This window comes from Lepus europaeus, chromosome 5, assembly GCF_033115175.1.
Source record: "Lepus europaeus isolate LE1 chromosome 5, mLepTim1.pri, whole genome shotgun sequence".
NCBI classification, from domain to species: domain Eukaryota; kingdom Metazoa; phylum Chordata; class Mammalia; order Lagomorpha; family Leporidae; genus Lepus; species Lepus europaeus.
Window position 1 is genome coordinate 50,939,657 of NC_084831.1, and position 15,366 is coordinate 50,955,022.

Genomic DNA, 15,366 nt, shown 5'->3' on the forward strand with positions numbered 1-15,366 from the left:
GAATCTGGGAGACAGGGCTCATTGGGATTTTGTGGTTTTGTTCCCAGACATGAGCTATGAGGACAGCTTTCTTGAAATGAAGCTGGCTTCCTTTTCTATCCATGTCTGTACCTACTGCTGTGATCTTCGTGGTATAGGAAGGATAGACTTTGAAGTCAGAATCCTGGGTTGAGATCTTGACCAGGCCTGCATTATGTAGGTGAACTCCAACATATTATATAACATTCATCTATTGTTAGTTCTACAAATATAAAATAATGAATTTGAATACCACAGAATGTAATTCACAGAATCTAAGTCTGTTATTACCAAGTAATCTAACTCTAATACCATAGGTCTGTTTCAAGCATTAAAAGTGATGGCGCATAGAGTTCAGTCATTTGTATCTTACTGAAATAAAAGCTGTATTCATATATGCTCCTCCTCTGCTCACTGACCTACAGTAGTTACTAGTTGCTTGCTATACTGCTACTTGACCAAGACTTATCCAAACAAGGCAAATTGGAGAGTTCTATTCCACCAAAAGGTGGTGCCCACAGCATCTTGCCCCCACAGCCTCGGCTTTGCCTAGGCAGGGGCTTGACCTGCTGGCCAACATTTCCCAGACATGGGCATTAGCTTTGGTACATACTTTTGTCCCTAACCTAAAGAAATGAGAGTAAGGAGACACTGAGATGGTGGAATAGGGAGGGAGATTGGAAGATAGTTTAAAAACAAAAGCATAAAGAGAGTACAATCTCAGGGAAGAGTTAGGAAGAAAATGGCAAAGGAAACACCATGCAAATGAGAGGGACACTATGGATCTATGTGGAGGGTGTGGACACACACAACTCAGGACTGCAGCAGCCAAGAGCCTCAGTACCCTCTTTGGAAGTAATTGTAAACAAGTCCATGAACTAAAGAAATCCATACATGACATGAATGACATTTTTTCATATAAAATTAAGATTTTAAAGGAAAATCATAATGAAATATTGGAAATGAAGAATTCAATGAAAGCATGGTGGAAAGTATTAACAACACACCAGTGACACAGAGGAAAGAATATCTGAGTTAGAAAACAAATCTGGCCGGCGCCGCGGCTCACTAAGCTAATCCTCCGCCTTGTGGCGCCAGCACACTGGGTTCTAGTCCCGGTCGGGGCACCGATCCTGTCCCGGTTGCCCCTCTTCCAGGCCAGCTCTCTTCTGTGGCCAGGGAGTGCAGAGGAGGATGGCCAAGTCCTTGGGCCCTGCACCCGCATGGGAGACCAGGAGAAGCACCTGGCTCCTGCCATCGGATCAGCGCGGTGCGCCAGCTGCAGCGCGCCTACCGTGGCGGCCATTGGAGGGTGAACCAACGGCAAAGGAAGACCTTTCTCTCTGTCTCTCTCTCACTGTCCACTCTGCCTGTCAAAAAAATAAATAAAAAGAAAAAGAAAAAGAAAGAAAGGAAGAAAGAAAGAAAAAAAGAAAACAAATCTATGGAAATTGTACAGTCAGACCAAACAAAGATCCTTACCGTGACACAGTGTAGACAAACTCTCCACAGTAACACATAAAGAAAAGATTCTAAAATGTGCCTAAGAGAAATGCCATATTACTTTCAGAGGATCTTCAATTAAACTCACAGTGGATTTCTCATCATAAACCCTACAGGCTAGGAGAGAATGGTGAAGTATATTCTGTCTTACAAGAAAAAAAAAAAAAAACAACTCTCAATTCAGCATACTGAGTTGACAAAGCTCTCATTTATGAATGCAAGGCTCTCATTATGCAAAGCCCTCATTTATGAATGAAGGTGAAATAAAGACCTTCCATAAGAAACAGAATTTGAAAGAATTTGTCACCACTCAACCAGCCTTACAAAAGATGCTTAAGAATGTGCTACACACGGATACACAAAACCATGTTCATCACTATCAAAGGTGAATGCAGAAAATATCCCAGTAAAAGCACAAAGGAAATCCAAAGTAAAAAACGGGAAAATTTATGGAAAAATGGAAGGGCCAAGTTAGTACTTATCAATGGCCACTCTGAATATAAATGGCCTCAACTCTCCAGTTAAAAGATACACTGGCTAAATAGATTAAAAAACAAGACCCATCTATTTGCTGCTTACAAGAAACGCATCTCACCAGCAAAGATACATGCAGACTGAAAGTGAAAGGATAGAAAAATATATTCCATGCTAAAAGAAACCAAAAAAAGAGCTGGTATAGCCATCCTAATATCAGACAGAATAAACTTTAACACAAAAACTGTTAAAAGATAAAGAAGGGAACTATGTAATTATTAAGGGGTCAATTTAACTGGAAGATGTGACTATAATAAACATATATGCACCTAATTACAGGGCACCTGGCTATTTAAAAGAAATGTTGGGGGCTGGTGTTGTGGCATAGCAGGTAAAGCCACTGCCTGCAAGGCCAGCATCCCATATGGGCACCAGTTTGAGTTCCAGCTGCTCCACTTTCGATCCAGCTCTCTGCTATGGCCTGGGAAAGCAATACAAGATGGCCCAAATCCTTGGTCTCCTGTACCCACATTTGAGGCCTACGGGAAGCTCCTGGCTCCTGGCTTTGGATCAGCAAGCTCCGGCTGTTGGGGCCAATTAGGGAGTGAACCTGCAGATGGGAGACCTCTCTCTCTCTCTCTCTCTCTCTGCCTCTTCTCTGTGTAACTCTGACTTTCAATTAAAATAAATAAATCTTTAAAAAAATAAATAAGGGGCCAGTGCTGTGGCACAGTGGGTTAACGCCCTGGCCTGAAGCACTGGCATCCCATATGGGTGCCGGTTTGAGACCCGGCTGCTTCCCTTCCCATCCAGCTCTCTGCTATGGCCTGGGAACGCAGCAGAAGATGGCCCCTACACCCACGTGGGAGACCCAGAAGAAGCTTCTGACTGCTGGCTTTGGATCAGCACAGCTCCAGCTGTTGTGGCTAATTGGGGAGTGAACCATTGGATGGAAGACCTTTCTCTCTCTCCGCCTCTCCTCTCTCTGTGTAACTCTGACTTTCAAATAAATAAATAAATATTTTTTAAAAATTAAAAATAAATAAATAAAATAAATGTTAATTGATCTAAAAGGAGACATAGATTCCCATACAATAGTAATGAGGGTGGGGCAGGCACTGTGTCTTAGTGGGTAAAGCCTCTGCCTGCAGCGCTGGCATCCTATATGGGTGCTGCTTCAAGTCCTGGCTGTTCCACTTCTAATCCAGTTCTCTGCTATGGCCTGGGAAAGCAGTAGAAGATGGCCCAAGTCCTTGGGCCCCTGCACCCATATGGGAGACCCAGAAGAAGCTGTGGCTCCTGGCTCCTGGCTCCTGGCTTCGGATTGGTGCAGCTCTAGCCGTTGCAGCCATCTAGGGAGTAAACCAGCAGATGAAAGACCTCTTTGGGTGCTCTCTGCCTCTGCCTCTCTGTAATTCTGCCTTTCAAATAAATAAACAAATCTTTTAAATAAATAGTAATGAGGGACTTCATCACTCTGTTATTGGCAATAGACAGATTAACTGGACAGAAAATGAGCAAAGAAACAACAAAGTTAACTGACACTATAGATGAAATGGACCTAACAGATATCTACAGAACTTTTCAGCCTACAGTTGCAGAATACACATTCTTCACACAAGTGCATGGAACTTTCTCCAGGATGGATCACATGCTAGGCCATAAAGCAAGTCTCAGCAAAAAAAAAAAAAAAATGAAATCATACCATGCATATTCTCTGACATCAATGGAATAAAGCTATAAATCAACAACTCAAGAAATTCTAGATCATATACAAACACATGGAGACTGAACAACATGCTCCTGAAAGCACAGAGGGTCATTGAAGAAATCAAAAGAGAAATAAAAACATTCTGGAAACAAATGAAGATGACAATACAATATATCAAAACTTATGTGATATAGCAAAAGCAGTGTTAAGAGTAAAGTTTATAGCAATTGGTGCCTACATCAAGAAATTGGAAAGGCACCAAATAAATGAGCCATCAATGTATCTCAGGACCTAGAAAAACAACAGCAAACCAAACCCTAAATTAATAGGAGAAAAGAAATAATTAAAATTAGAGAAGAAATAAACAAAATTGAAGCAAAAAATACAAAAGATAAACAAAATGAAGAGCTGATTTTTGAAAAAAATAAACAAAATTGACACACCACTGGCCCAACTAACAAAAAAAGAAAAAGAAAAAAAAGAAGGGGAAATGGTATCCATTGTGGTGGGAATGTATCCTGGTACAGCCACTGTGGAAGACAGTATAGAGATAACTCAAATCTGAATATATACATATCATATGACCCAGCCATCCCACTTCTGGGAATTTACCCAAATGAAAAGAAATCAGCATATGAAACAGTGATCTGTATCCCCATGTTTATTGCAGCTCATTTCACCAAAGCTAAGATACAGAATTAATCCAAATGTCTGTGAACTGAATACTGGATAAAGAAATTATGGGATATGTATAAAGTACACCGTGGAATACTACACAGCAGTAAAAAAAAAATGAAATCCTGTCATTTGCAACAAATGGATGTAACTAGAAAACAATGTACTTAGTGAAATAAGCCAGTAGCAAAAGGACAAATACCATGTGAGTGAAATAAGCCAGTAGCAAAAGGAAAAATACCATGTTTTCTCCCTGATCTGTGGTGACTAATGGAACACCTAAAAGGCGAAATTGACACTTTGGGATGTGGTGACGTTGAACATCCCTTGCCTCAAGTGTTAAGGAACAGGTTTTTTTTTTTTATTATTAATACTATTTGTTAAACTCTTTACTTAGTATAGAGTTAATCTTATGTGTAGAAAGTCAATTGAAAATATATCTTAGTAAAAAATAAGAATGGGAATAGGAGAGGGAGGAGGAAGAAGGGTCAGAGTGTGGATGGGAGGGCAGGTAGAGTGGGAAGAATCACTATGTTCCTCAATTTGTATTTATGAAATGCATGAAATCTTTATACTTTAAATAAAATATTTCTGGGTAAAAAAAAATCATTAAAAAATAAGTACAATTAAATGAACTGGGCCAGTGCTGTGGTATAGCAGGAAAAGCCACGGCCTGCAGTGCCAACTTCCCATATGTGCACCGGTTTGAGTCTCTGCTGCTACACTTCCAATCCAGCTCTCTGCCATGCCCTGAAAAAGCAGTAGAAAATGGCCCAAATTCTTGGGCCCCTGCACCCATGTGGGAGACCCAGAGGAAGCTTCTGGGGAGTGAACCAGCAGATGAAAGACCTCTCTCTCTCTCCTTCTCTCTAGCTCAGCCTCTCTGTAACTCTGCCTTTCAAATAAATAAATAAATCTTTTTAAAAAATAAATTAACATTACTGAGAACTTCCCTGGGGTGGGGAACATTCAGCCCACAGGTCGTGTAAGGCATATGAAATCATTTGTTCTGGCCCTGCCAAGGCAACCACAGGCCAGACTTGAAATCCAATAAATCTATAGAAGGCTAATTCTTAAGTTGATAATATTGAATACTCTGCGAATGATATTATAGATATCCCAATAGCTCTTGGTATAAAACGGTTCCTCACCCCTCTTCTAGACCTAGCTGAATGTAGGAGGTGAAAAGAAATGAGTGCAAAGATAAATGAAATAGTCTTTGAACTATTCTGTCTAGTTAGTGAAGACAAATACAGTGGGAAAATTAAGTCACAATGTAAGGATCAATCAAAATTGGATTTAAGTATAAGAGACATTTATTTATTAAATACCTACTGTAGATTAGAATACAAATTCAGAGTTATAAGAATATATTATACTTAGTCCTAACAACAAGAAACTTATAAGTTCAATAACTGTAAGATATAATTCAGAAGAAGGTATTGGATAGGAATAGTGTCTCCTAAAATGTTAGTCCCATGAAGGCATGGACCTTATCTTCAATGAGTAATGAGTAATGAAGATACCATAAAGTTTCATGTTCAATCAATAATTTAATAATTTAACATAAACTTCAATTCTAAGTCCAAATGAGATTTTTGGGAGGGAAATGAAGGGAAATGGACAAACTGTTGTTTAAGAAGACATCTTTTGCCAGATGGCAGAGTATACCAACTTTGAAATTCTCACTAGCTTCCCAGAGGGAACTGTTCTGGACAAATGTGACTGCAGCTCATAAGCCTGAATTGCTAGAAAGATTTTTAGTCTTGAATCAGTTATGGCTGCAGATCTAGGAAATTCCCTAAGCTGCCCAGCCCCCATGATCTGGCATCTCTGTAGAGGAATTTAGGTGCTGGGTATGGGTCAAGTCCCTCATTTGGGCAGCTCTTTTAAGATGAAACATCACCAGTCACATCTCCTGGCAGCCATAAGCACACGGAGAGTAGAATGTTTTGTTGTGTTTCATGTAGTGAAGATTTGTGCTTTAATGTCTCCCTTAACTTGGGGCTTCATTAGACTCAGGCTAGGTCTTAATCCCAGAAACCCACCTGAGTACATGGTATGCCCATGTGATGCACCAGATTTAGACCTAATACCGCATACCATACCATGTATCTCTCGAAGATTTTTCTGGAAGCATATGTGCTTACATTTTATATCCTTTTTTTTAAAAAAAAAAATCACTGGCCGGCGCCATGGCTCAACAGGCTAATCCTCCGCCTTGCGGTGCCGGCACACCGGGTTCTAGTCCTGGTCGGGGCACCGATCCTGTCCCGGTTGCCCCTCTTCCAGGCCAGCTCTCTGCTGTGGCCAGGGAGTGCAGTGGAGGATGGCCCAAGTGTTTGGGCTCTGCACCCCATGGGAGACCAGGATAAGCACCTGGCTCCTGCCATCGGAACAGCGCGGTGCGCCGGCCGCAGCGCGCTACCGCGGCGGCCATTGGAGGGTGAACCAACGGCAAAAGGAAGACCTTTCTCTCTGTCTCTCTCTCACTGTCCACTCTGCCTGTCAAAAAAAATCACCAGTGTGATCGTATTCTGAAAACTATTCAGGAAAAAGAAACCTCAGCCTAGTGCTTGAGAGTTGTATATCTTGTTTTGGTTCCCCTACCACCAATCTAGATTGAATGCAGGTTCTGTCTGAAAGAACTCCAGGATCTTCTCTGCTGGCAGGGCTGGGCATCACTTAACACTGTCTCAGTCAATCTGCTTGATCTGTTGACCTTGGCGACACTGAGCTGAGACCCATGCTCCAGTGCTGCATGCCACCCACATACAGGTCTCTCCCTGACATTTCCATCAGCCTGGAGGGCAGCTGTCCCCCTGGGTTTCATGGCACTGTTTGTAGAACTACAAAGGAACACTGTACCTTCCTGTTAATTTGACACTCCACCCCCATCTCTCTCTTCCTGGAGAGGATAACAGTTCTGTTGACCATTATAATGCATTTTCTGTCTACTGGCAATCCACACAGTCATTAATTTCTGCTGCTGACATCAGGAAAGAGGATTATGTGTGTGTCTGAAACTGTTCCCAAAGTGCTCATTAGTCATAGATAATTGAAAAACTGGTAGGGGAAGATTTGGTGTAATAGGAGACCCCGCCTGTGAAGAGGGATTGCAACCACCAGAAAATTGGTAGACCACTCAGACTGCATATGCCCATCCAAATGGGAATTCCAAGGACTTGGACCCAAGAACCCTCAGGGCAATTGCTGTTTTACCTCCTGGGGTGAGAGTGTGAGAGACAGAGCCCAGACAGATGGGGAACTTAGGTGCAATGCCACTGGGTCTCCTTCCTGCTTCAGACTAGTGAGCAAGATTTGGCAAAAGTCCACAGTATTCTCTTTGACTCAGTTCTGTTTTGATTTCAGCTTAAGCTAGTTTGTTGTAATCACAAAAGAAATACAAGGTCCTGATAAAGAAGCAGCAAAAATAGTAAAGTGGAATGCACTCTGCTACATCCTCACCCTCCTGAGAGAAGACTCTGTGTAGCTCTCTAGCATTTTTCTTTTCTTTTTAAAGATTGGTTTATTTGCTTGAAAGGCAGAGTTACACACACACACACACACAGAGAGAGAGAGAGAGACAGAGAGAGACAGAGAGAGACAGAGTTTCCATCTGTGGATTCACTCCTCAAATGGCCACACAGACCAGGGCTTGGCCAGACTGAAGCCAGGAGCATTCACCCGGCTCTCCCATGTGGGTGGCAGGAGGCCAAGAACTTGGGCCATCTTCTGCTGCTTTCCCGAGGCACGTAAGCAGGGAGCTGGAACAGCCAGGGCTCAAACCAGTGCCCCTACAGGATACCAGTGTCACAGATGGCATCTTAACTGCTCCACAGCACCGTCCACTCTCTAATATTTTTCTGGAAGCATATGTGCTTTCACTTTTGTCTCTTTAAAAAAAAATTTTTTTTTGACAGGCAGAGTGGACAGTGAGAGAGAGAGAAACAGAGAGAAAGGTCTTCCTTTTGCCTTTGGTTCACCCTCCAATGGCCACCACGGCTGGCGTGCTGAGGCCAGCGCACCGCGCTGATCCGAAGGCAGGAGCCAGGTGCTTATCCTGGTCTCCCATGGGGTGCAGGACCCAAGTACTTGGGCCATCCTCCACTACACTCCCGGGCCATAGCAGAGAGCTGGCCTGGAAGAGGGGCAACCAGGACAGGATCGGTGCCCCGACCGGGACTAGAACCTGGTGTGTCAGCGCCGCAAGGTGGAGGATTAGCCTATTGAGGCACGGCACCGGCCTGAATAGTATTTTATACCTTTCCTTTTTCCTTTAATTTGTCTTGTACTTCCTTTCAAATCTTTGCCCTAATTCATTCTCATTCATTTTAATGACCGTAGGATTCTGCTGAATGGATGTGCCCTGATTAATTTACTCTGACCAGATTGAAGGGAGAAAACACCTATGAAAATATTGTACAAGAACTATATGTCCAAAGTAGAACAAGTAGAAACTATAGATTTGGGAAAAAAATCACTCACTCACAATTTTCTTACTCAGAGAAAACCTGTTTTCAGTATTACCCTGCGAGTATATTTTTACAGTAATCCATCTACCTTCTTTTTTGTTGTTCTGCAAATGAAGTCATATCTCAAGGACATTTTTTGCACCCCACAATTTTCAGTTGGCATGAGTGTTTTAAAGTTAAAGACTGTATTCCCATTCTAGCTTTTCTTCACCTTCAGGTTTATCTTAAAAAATGAAATCTGAGGGGCTGGCATTGTGGTGTAGTGGGTTAAGCCTCTGCCTGCAATGCTGGAATCACATATGGGTACTGGCTTGTGTCCTGGCTGCTCCACTTCTGGTCTGACTTCCTGCTAATGTACCTGGGAAAGCAGCAGAAGATGGTCCAAGTGCTTAGAAACCTCCTGACCACATGGGAAACCTGATTGAAGCTCCTGGTTTCAGTCTGACCCAGCCCTGGCCATGGTAGTTAATTGGGAATTGAACCAGCAGATGGAAGATTGATCTCTCTCTGTCTCTCTCTCCCTCTCTCTCTTTCTCTCTCTCTCCCTTTCAAATAAATACATTAAAAAAAATGAAATCTGAGCAGCAGGAATTTGGCACAGCAGTTAAGATGTCTTTTGGGATACCTACGTCCAGTATCTGAATGCCAGGGTTTGAGTTCCAGCTCCTTTCTGCTCTTGATTCCAGCTTCCTATTAATGCACAACCTGGGAGGCACAGGTTATGGCTCAAGTACTTGGGTCTCTGCCACCTACATGGGAGGCCTGGATTGAGTCCCTGGCTTCTGACTTTGGCCTGGCCCAACTTGGTGGCTGAGGGCATTTGGGGAGTGAACCAAGGAATGGAGTCGATCTCTCTCTCTCTCTCTCTCTCCTCCTCTTCCTCCTCCTCCTCTCTTCCCCCTAATCTCTCTGCCTTTCAAATAAATTAAAACAATAAAAAATTTAACAACAGCAGAGAGAGAGAGAGAGAGAGAGATCTGAGTGCCCAAAGTGCCCTTGTTGCCATGGCCTTGCTGCCTTCCAGGCCTGCAGTTAACTCTCTGCTCCCCTCTCTCCTCCATTCTGCCTCAGCTCTCTACTCCCTTCTGGTGCTCTTTTTGCTAACATACTTCACATGCTGTCCCTTGAAGCTCCCAACAGTGAACCTACCTCTTGCTAGAATGGCACCACTTCCCTGGAGCCCTCCAGCACTGGAACCAGCAGCCCCCCACCTGTCTTTCTAGAAAGGACTCGAGTCATTTTCACCCAGCCACTCCCCTGAGCCCGGCTGAGCAGTCCCTCCTCAGTTCTCTGGGAACACCATCCGCACTCCCCTCTCTAGCATTGCATCCAGGACACAAGACAAGGGTCCTGGTTTTCCATTATCTTTGTCTCAAAATGCCAGTGGGAGCCTTTTGAGGTCAGAGGTGCCTCTTTCACTGGCACTCCTGCACCTGGCTGTGGCACAAGGTGGATGGGGATCTACAGGGCCCTCAATACTGTTGTTACTGAAATGTTTGGGAAAATGTCTGAATGAATGCTGAATACAGCCTAAGAGAGACTGCCAGTGCTGAGGCGGTGTTGATTACCTCTGGGAAAAGTGCTGCGGTGATTAATTTAATTTTATGGTGAAGAAAAAGTGCAACAAGGATCGTTTGGGGAGAAGTTAAGAGCCACCGAGATTGCCTCTGGCAGCTCCAGTCCCCTCTGTGCATCTCCAGCTGACAGTGCGACTTGCAAGGGGGGATTTCTCAGGGATTCTCACTTATTTCCGTCATCCTCTCTTCTGCCAGCCTGTTTCCTTTTGGACTCCAGCTAAACGATGTTCTTTCCTGCTTGGGGTCCATGTAGACTGTTCTTGGCCACTGTGGTTCCATTTGAATGGGGGAGTGTTCTTCTTGGTGTGGATTTATTTTCATTCCTAGAACCAGCAGACTGAAGGTTGACTCACTGTCCTCGGTTGCATTCTCTAGAAGCAGAGAGTGAGACAGATCTGGGGGTCTAAGATGTTTAATCAGGATGGTCATCTGTAAGGGAGGAGGGAGTAAGATTGGGCAGCGGATGATGGAATCCTGCAACATCCTGGTCAACCCACCAGAATGTTCTGGAGCCAGTGGTGCCCATCAGAGCTCCCCGCAACCCCTCCACATCAAGTCCTTGGGAAAGTCTTTCATGGGCAAGGCAGCTCTCTGCAGCTGAGACAGGCCCTGAAGGAACTGACAGCAGGGCACTCAGTTGGGTAGCAAGTCTATCCTTAACCAGGGAACCTGGGCTGTGACATCCCCCTCTCTTCTGCATCCCTGCATCTAAGACACCGTGATGTATTATTTCTTGCTCCTCAGAATCTCTTGGATCTGCCTCTGGTTCAACATCCCAGTTACCAACGCTGTATTGAAGGCCCTGACCTCTCCAGTAGTGCTACCAGAGAGAACTTTAAGGAAATACCAGTCTGATCACTTGCCTCTTCCATTACCACTTCTTCCGTGCTTCCCAGTGTCTTCCTGGTGAAGTGCAGATTCCAAGGCCCTGCGTCTCCAGCGTCCCCACTTCTCCCATCTCCATACCTGCCAGTTGCCACCAGAGCTTATGTTCCTGTTCACCCAACCTTTGTGACAGCTCTCTCAGGGGTCCCTTCTGTATTTCTTGGTCTTTGGTTCCTCTGCTGAGAAATCCCCCTGTGGTCCTTGAGCATGCAATTGGACTCCAGGCCTCCTGCCTCCAGGCCCAGGACCCTCTCTGGGTTTCACAATGGTCTGCAGCCCCACACTTGGAGCACAGGGGACATAGAATCAAGGCGAGCCCATGTAGCAGTTAAGCTTTGTCTTTGAATTACTATAGGGAAGACAGCGAGAGTGCCTTACCCTAGGAATCTTCCTCTATCTGGTAACTCTCTTATGAAAATTACTTCCTTTAAGTTTGTGGAGATTGGAGAGGAATGTGGAACAGAGTTTCCATTTTGATCTTCCTATGAAAAATTAACCCTTTTAAAAATTCTTTAGTCGTGTATTTGAAAGTCAAAGTAACACAGAGAGAGGAAGAGAGAGAGAGAGAAATAGAGATCGTCCATCTGCTGGTTCATTTCCTATATGGTCCAACAGCCAAGACTTGTCCAAGCTGAAGTCAGCAGCCAGGAACTCTGTTCTGGTCTCTCACATGTGTGGCAAGGACCTCAGTGCTAGGGTCATCATAAACTGCTTCATGAACATTAGTAGGGGCTGAATTGGAAGCAAAGCAGCCAAAACTGGAACCAGTGCTCTGATAAGGGTTGCTGGTCTCACAAGCAGTGACTTAACCTGCTATGCATTCCCTAAAATTAACCCCTTCAAAAAATCTGAACTTAGTCGGCAATATTTCCAAATGATGCTCCCTTTTAAAATATTTATTTATTTATTTATTTAAAAAGCAGAGTTGCAGAGGCAGAGCTAGACGCACACACACACACACACATAGAAAGAGAGAGAGAGAGAGAGAGAGAGAGAGAGAGAGAGAGAGAGAGAGGTCTTCCATCCACGATTTACTCCCCAAATGGCCACAATGGCCGGAGCTGAGCTGATCCAAAGCCAGGAGCCAGGAGCCAGGAGCTTCTTCTGGGTCTCCCACATGGGTGTAGGGGCCCAAGTACTTGGGCCATCTGCTGCTGCTTTCCCAGACCATAGCTGAGAACTGGATTGGAAGTAAAGCAGCCAGGACTTGAACCGGCGCCCATATGGGATGCCAGCACTGCAGGTGACAGCTTTACCCTCTGTGGCACAGCACTGGTCCTGATTCTACTTTTTAAACATATATATTGCTTATTCTTTTTTTTAAACTTTTATTTAATGAATATAAATATATTGCTTATTCTAAATGTGGTTCTCTTTATTCCCTCATTTATCCAAGAAAGCATTAAAAATATATGTGCTACAGGTTATCATCACTCAGAATACCCACCTACATCCCACATCAGAGTACTTGAGAGTCTTGTCTCCACTTCCAATACACCTTCCTGCCAATGTGCACCCTGGTTTCAGCCTGGCCCAGCTCTGTCTGTTGAGGGCATTTGGAGAGTGAGCCAGTGGATAAAAGATTCTCTCTCTCTCTCTCTCTCTCTCTCTCTCTCTCTCTGTCTCTCTCCTCTCTCTCTTTGTTCTCATCTCTCATTCTGTGTATGTGTGTGTGTTTGTCTACCTTTCAAATAAGTAAAATAATAATTTAAAAATCTTCTCCAAAATGTAATGTAGTGACTAAAGCACAAATGTTGGTGCCAATCAGAATAGAATCCACAACTGTCTGACTGGAGAATTTACCTTTTTCTCTGTCAACCTCAGTTTCCAAATGCTTCTTTGAAATGTGGTGACAGGATGAGTACTAGCCTTCACTGAGGGTTATTATGAAAATGAAGTAAGAAAGTACAGGTGTTCTTCCCAAAGTCCCTGGCATGGAAGGACTCAGCCAATGTTAATGTTGTCTATTCTGTGTTGGACACTAGACATAGTGATGGAATTGAGATATTGTCCAGAGCCAAAGATGCTGCCTTCTTCTAGAGTTCTGTTACCCTGAGCATTCAACACAAACTGGAGGTTTTCCTACTCCCTAACCCATCATGTGAGCATCTTAACCTTCCCCTCTAAATCAGTGCCAGCCCATAGAAATGTAATATGAGCCACATAAGTAACTTCAAATTTTTCAGTACCACAATAAAGTAAAAAAAAAGTAGGTGAAATTCATTTTAATATATCTTATTTAACTTAATATATACAAAATAGGTTTTCAATGTGTAACTGACATAAAATCATTGAGATATTTTACATTCATTTTTCCACACTAGATCTTCAATAGCTAGAGTGGAATTTCCATTTTATACATCTCAATTCAAACTCTAGGTTTTTGTTGGAAATACATGATTTAGGTTTCTTAATGTTAAAATATTCGATTTGTATACTCAAGTTGTTCCAAATACATAGTTAACTAAATTGTCTCAGTTTTAAATTGTAATTAAATAAAGTTAAATATAATGAAAATCTTAAGTCCTCAATTATTCTAGCCATATTTCAAGTGCCTAACACATTTGCACCTTGTGAGCACTCTATTGGACATTGTAGTTCTAGAAGTTATTGTGATGGCTTCAGTTCTCCTTAGTAAACTTTTTTCCAAATTTAGTTATAGTTTGAAACTCATCTCTTCCAAATGGATTGAGGTGATGCTCTGGAGATGCTTTGTTTCCATTTGGAGGAGATACACTAAGGTACTTGCCCTTTACTGTTGTCTCTGCTTCCACCCTCACCTCTACTTCAGAAGTCCTGGAACACCTCTGCCCAGCCCTGCAACTCCACTGAACAATTTACAGATTGCTAAAAAACAAATTCACATTCCTGGAATCTTAGTGTTCGATGGGACATAACCATACGTCAACCCCTATCTTTCTGCCCTCTCCCTGCAGTACATTAATACTTATTGTAGAAGGCTCAGCCCTTGTTAAACACCTGGGAACAGATGGATCATTTCAGTCTCTTCTGATATCAGTTGTTCTCTGTGTCCTTATCTGGTCCTCTTAACCGAACTGGGGGCAGGGACTGCCTTTTCATCCCCATGGTGCCCACGCAAAGCAAGACAATCAGTAAATTCTTAACTGAAGACCTGACTGACTACAAGAATTCAAGGTCACTTGGAATACCAGGTCACCGTGTTGCACAACTGCAGAGAACATCATTCAAATTGTATCCTATGATTGTGCAAGGAGGAGCCTTGTAAGGATTGCAAGCTTTAGACTGGACTCTTTTTTTCCTGAGTAAAGAGGAAAAGTGCTGAGAAAACTTTTAAGAATTTCTTTGTTGAGGAAAAAATCCTTCCTTCCCTTATCTTCTAATAGAAAGCAATGGCAGAGTAAACTTTCTCAGCATCCTTAGGAGTCTATGTACATCAAAGAATATGAATGGAGTGTGTGTGTGTGTGTGTGTGTGTGTGGTATGCTGGTAGAGCTGCTAAGAAGCCCATGTGGAACAGTTTAAGTGTCTTAACATAGCCTTCAAGGGAGGCCACAGTATTTATATTCTTTCTGGAATTTTCCACTAATGGAATCTTTCTTTGGTTCATATGATGCCTTGGAGCCCCTTGCTTTGTAAAGAACCTCAGAGCATGAGCTATTGATACTGAGACTAAGTACATACCCTTATGCCATCAAATGCACACAGAGATTTGCTGCATGGTTTCTATCTTTGTGAAGTTGAATAAATTCATGGGAGGTGGGAAGGATCCAAGGGGTTCTCACACACACAAAAAAAGTGCCTTAAAAAATTTATTTATTTATTTTGAAAGAGTTACAAAGAAGACACACACAAACACACACACATATAGAATCTTAAATCTGCTGGTTCACTCCGCAGGTGGCCATAATGACTGAGCTGAGCCAGGCCAAAGCCAGGAGCAGCCAGGAGCTTCATCCAAGTCTCCTACATCAGTGGCAGGGACCTAAAACTTGGGCCATCTTCCGCTGCTTTTCACAGGCCATCAGCAGGGAGCTGTATTGGAAGTAGAGCAGCCAGGATATGACCC

General features: G+C 43.2%; 1 protein-coding gene across 5 annotated transcripts in view; it reads left to right on the top strand.

Moving 5' to 3' along the window:
- Positions 1-15,366, top strand: part of FGGY (FGGY carbohydrate kinase domain containing) — a 511,589-nt gene that overhangs the window by 249,577 nt on the left and 246,646 nt on the right. The window lies entirely within an intron of this gene.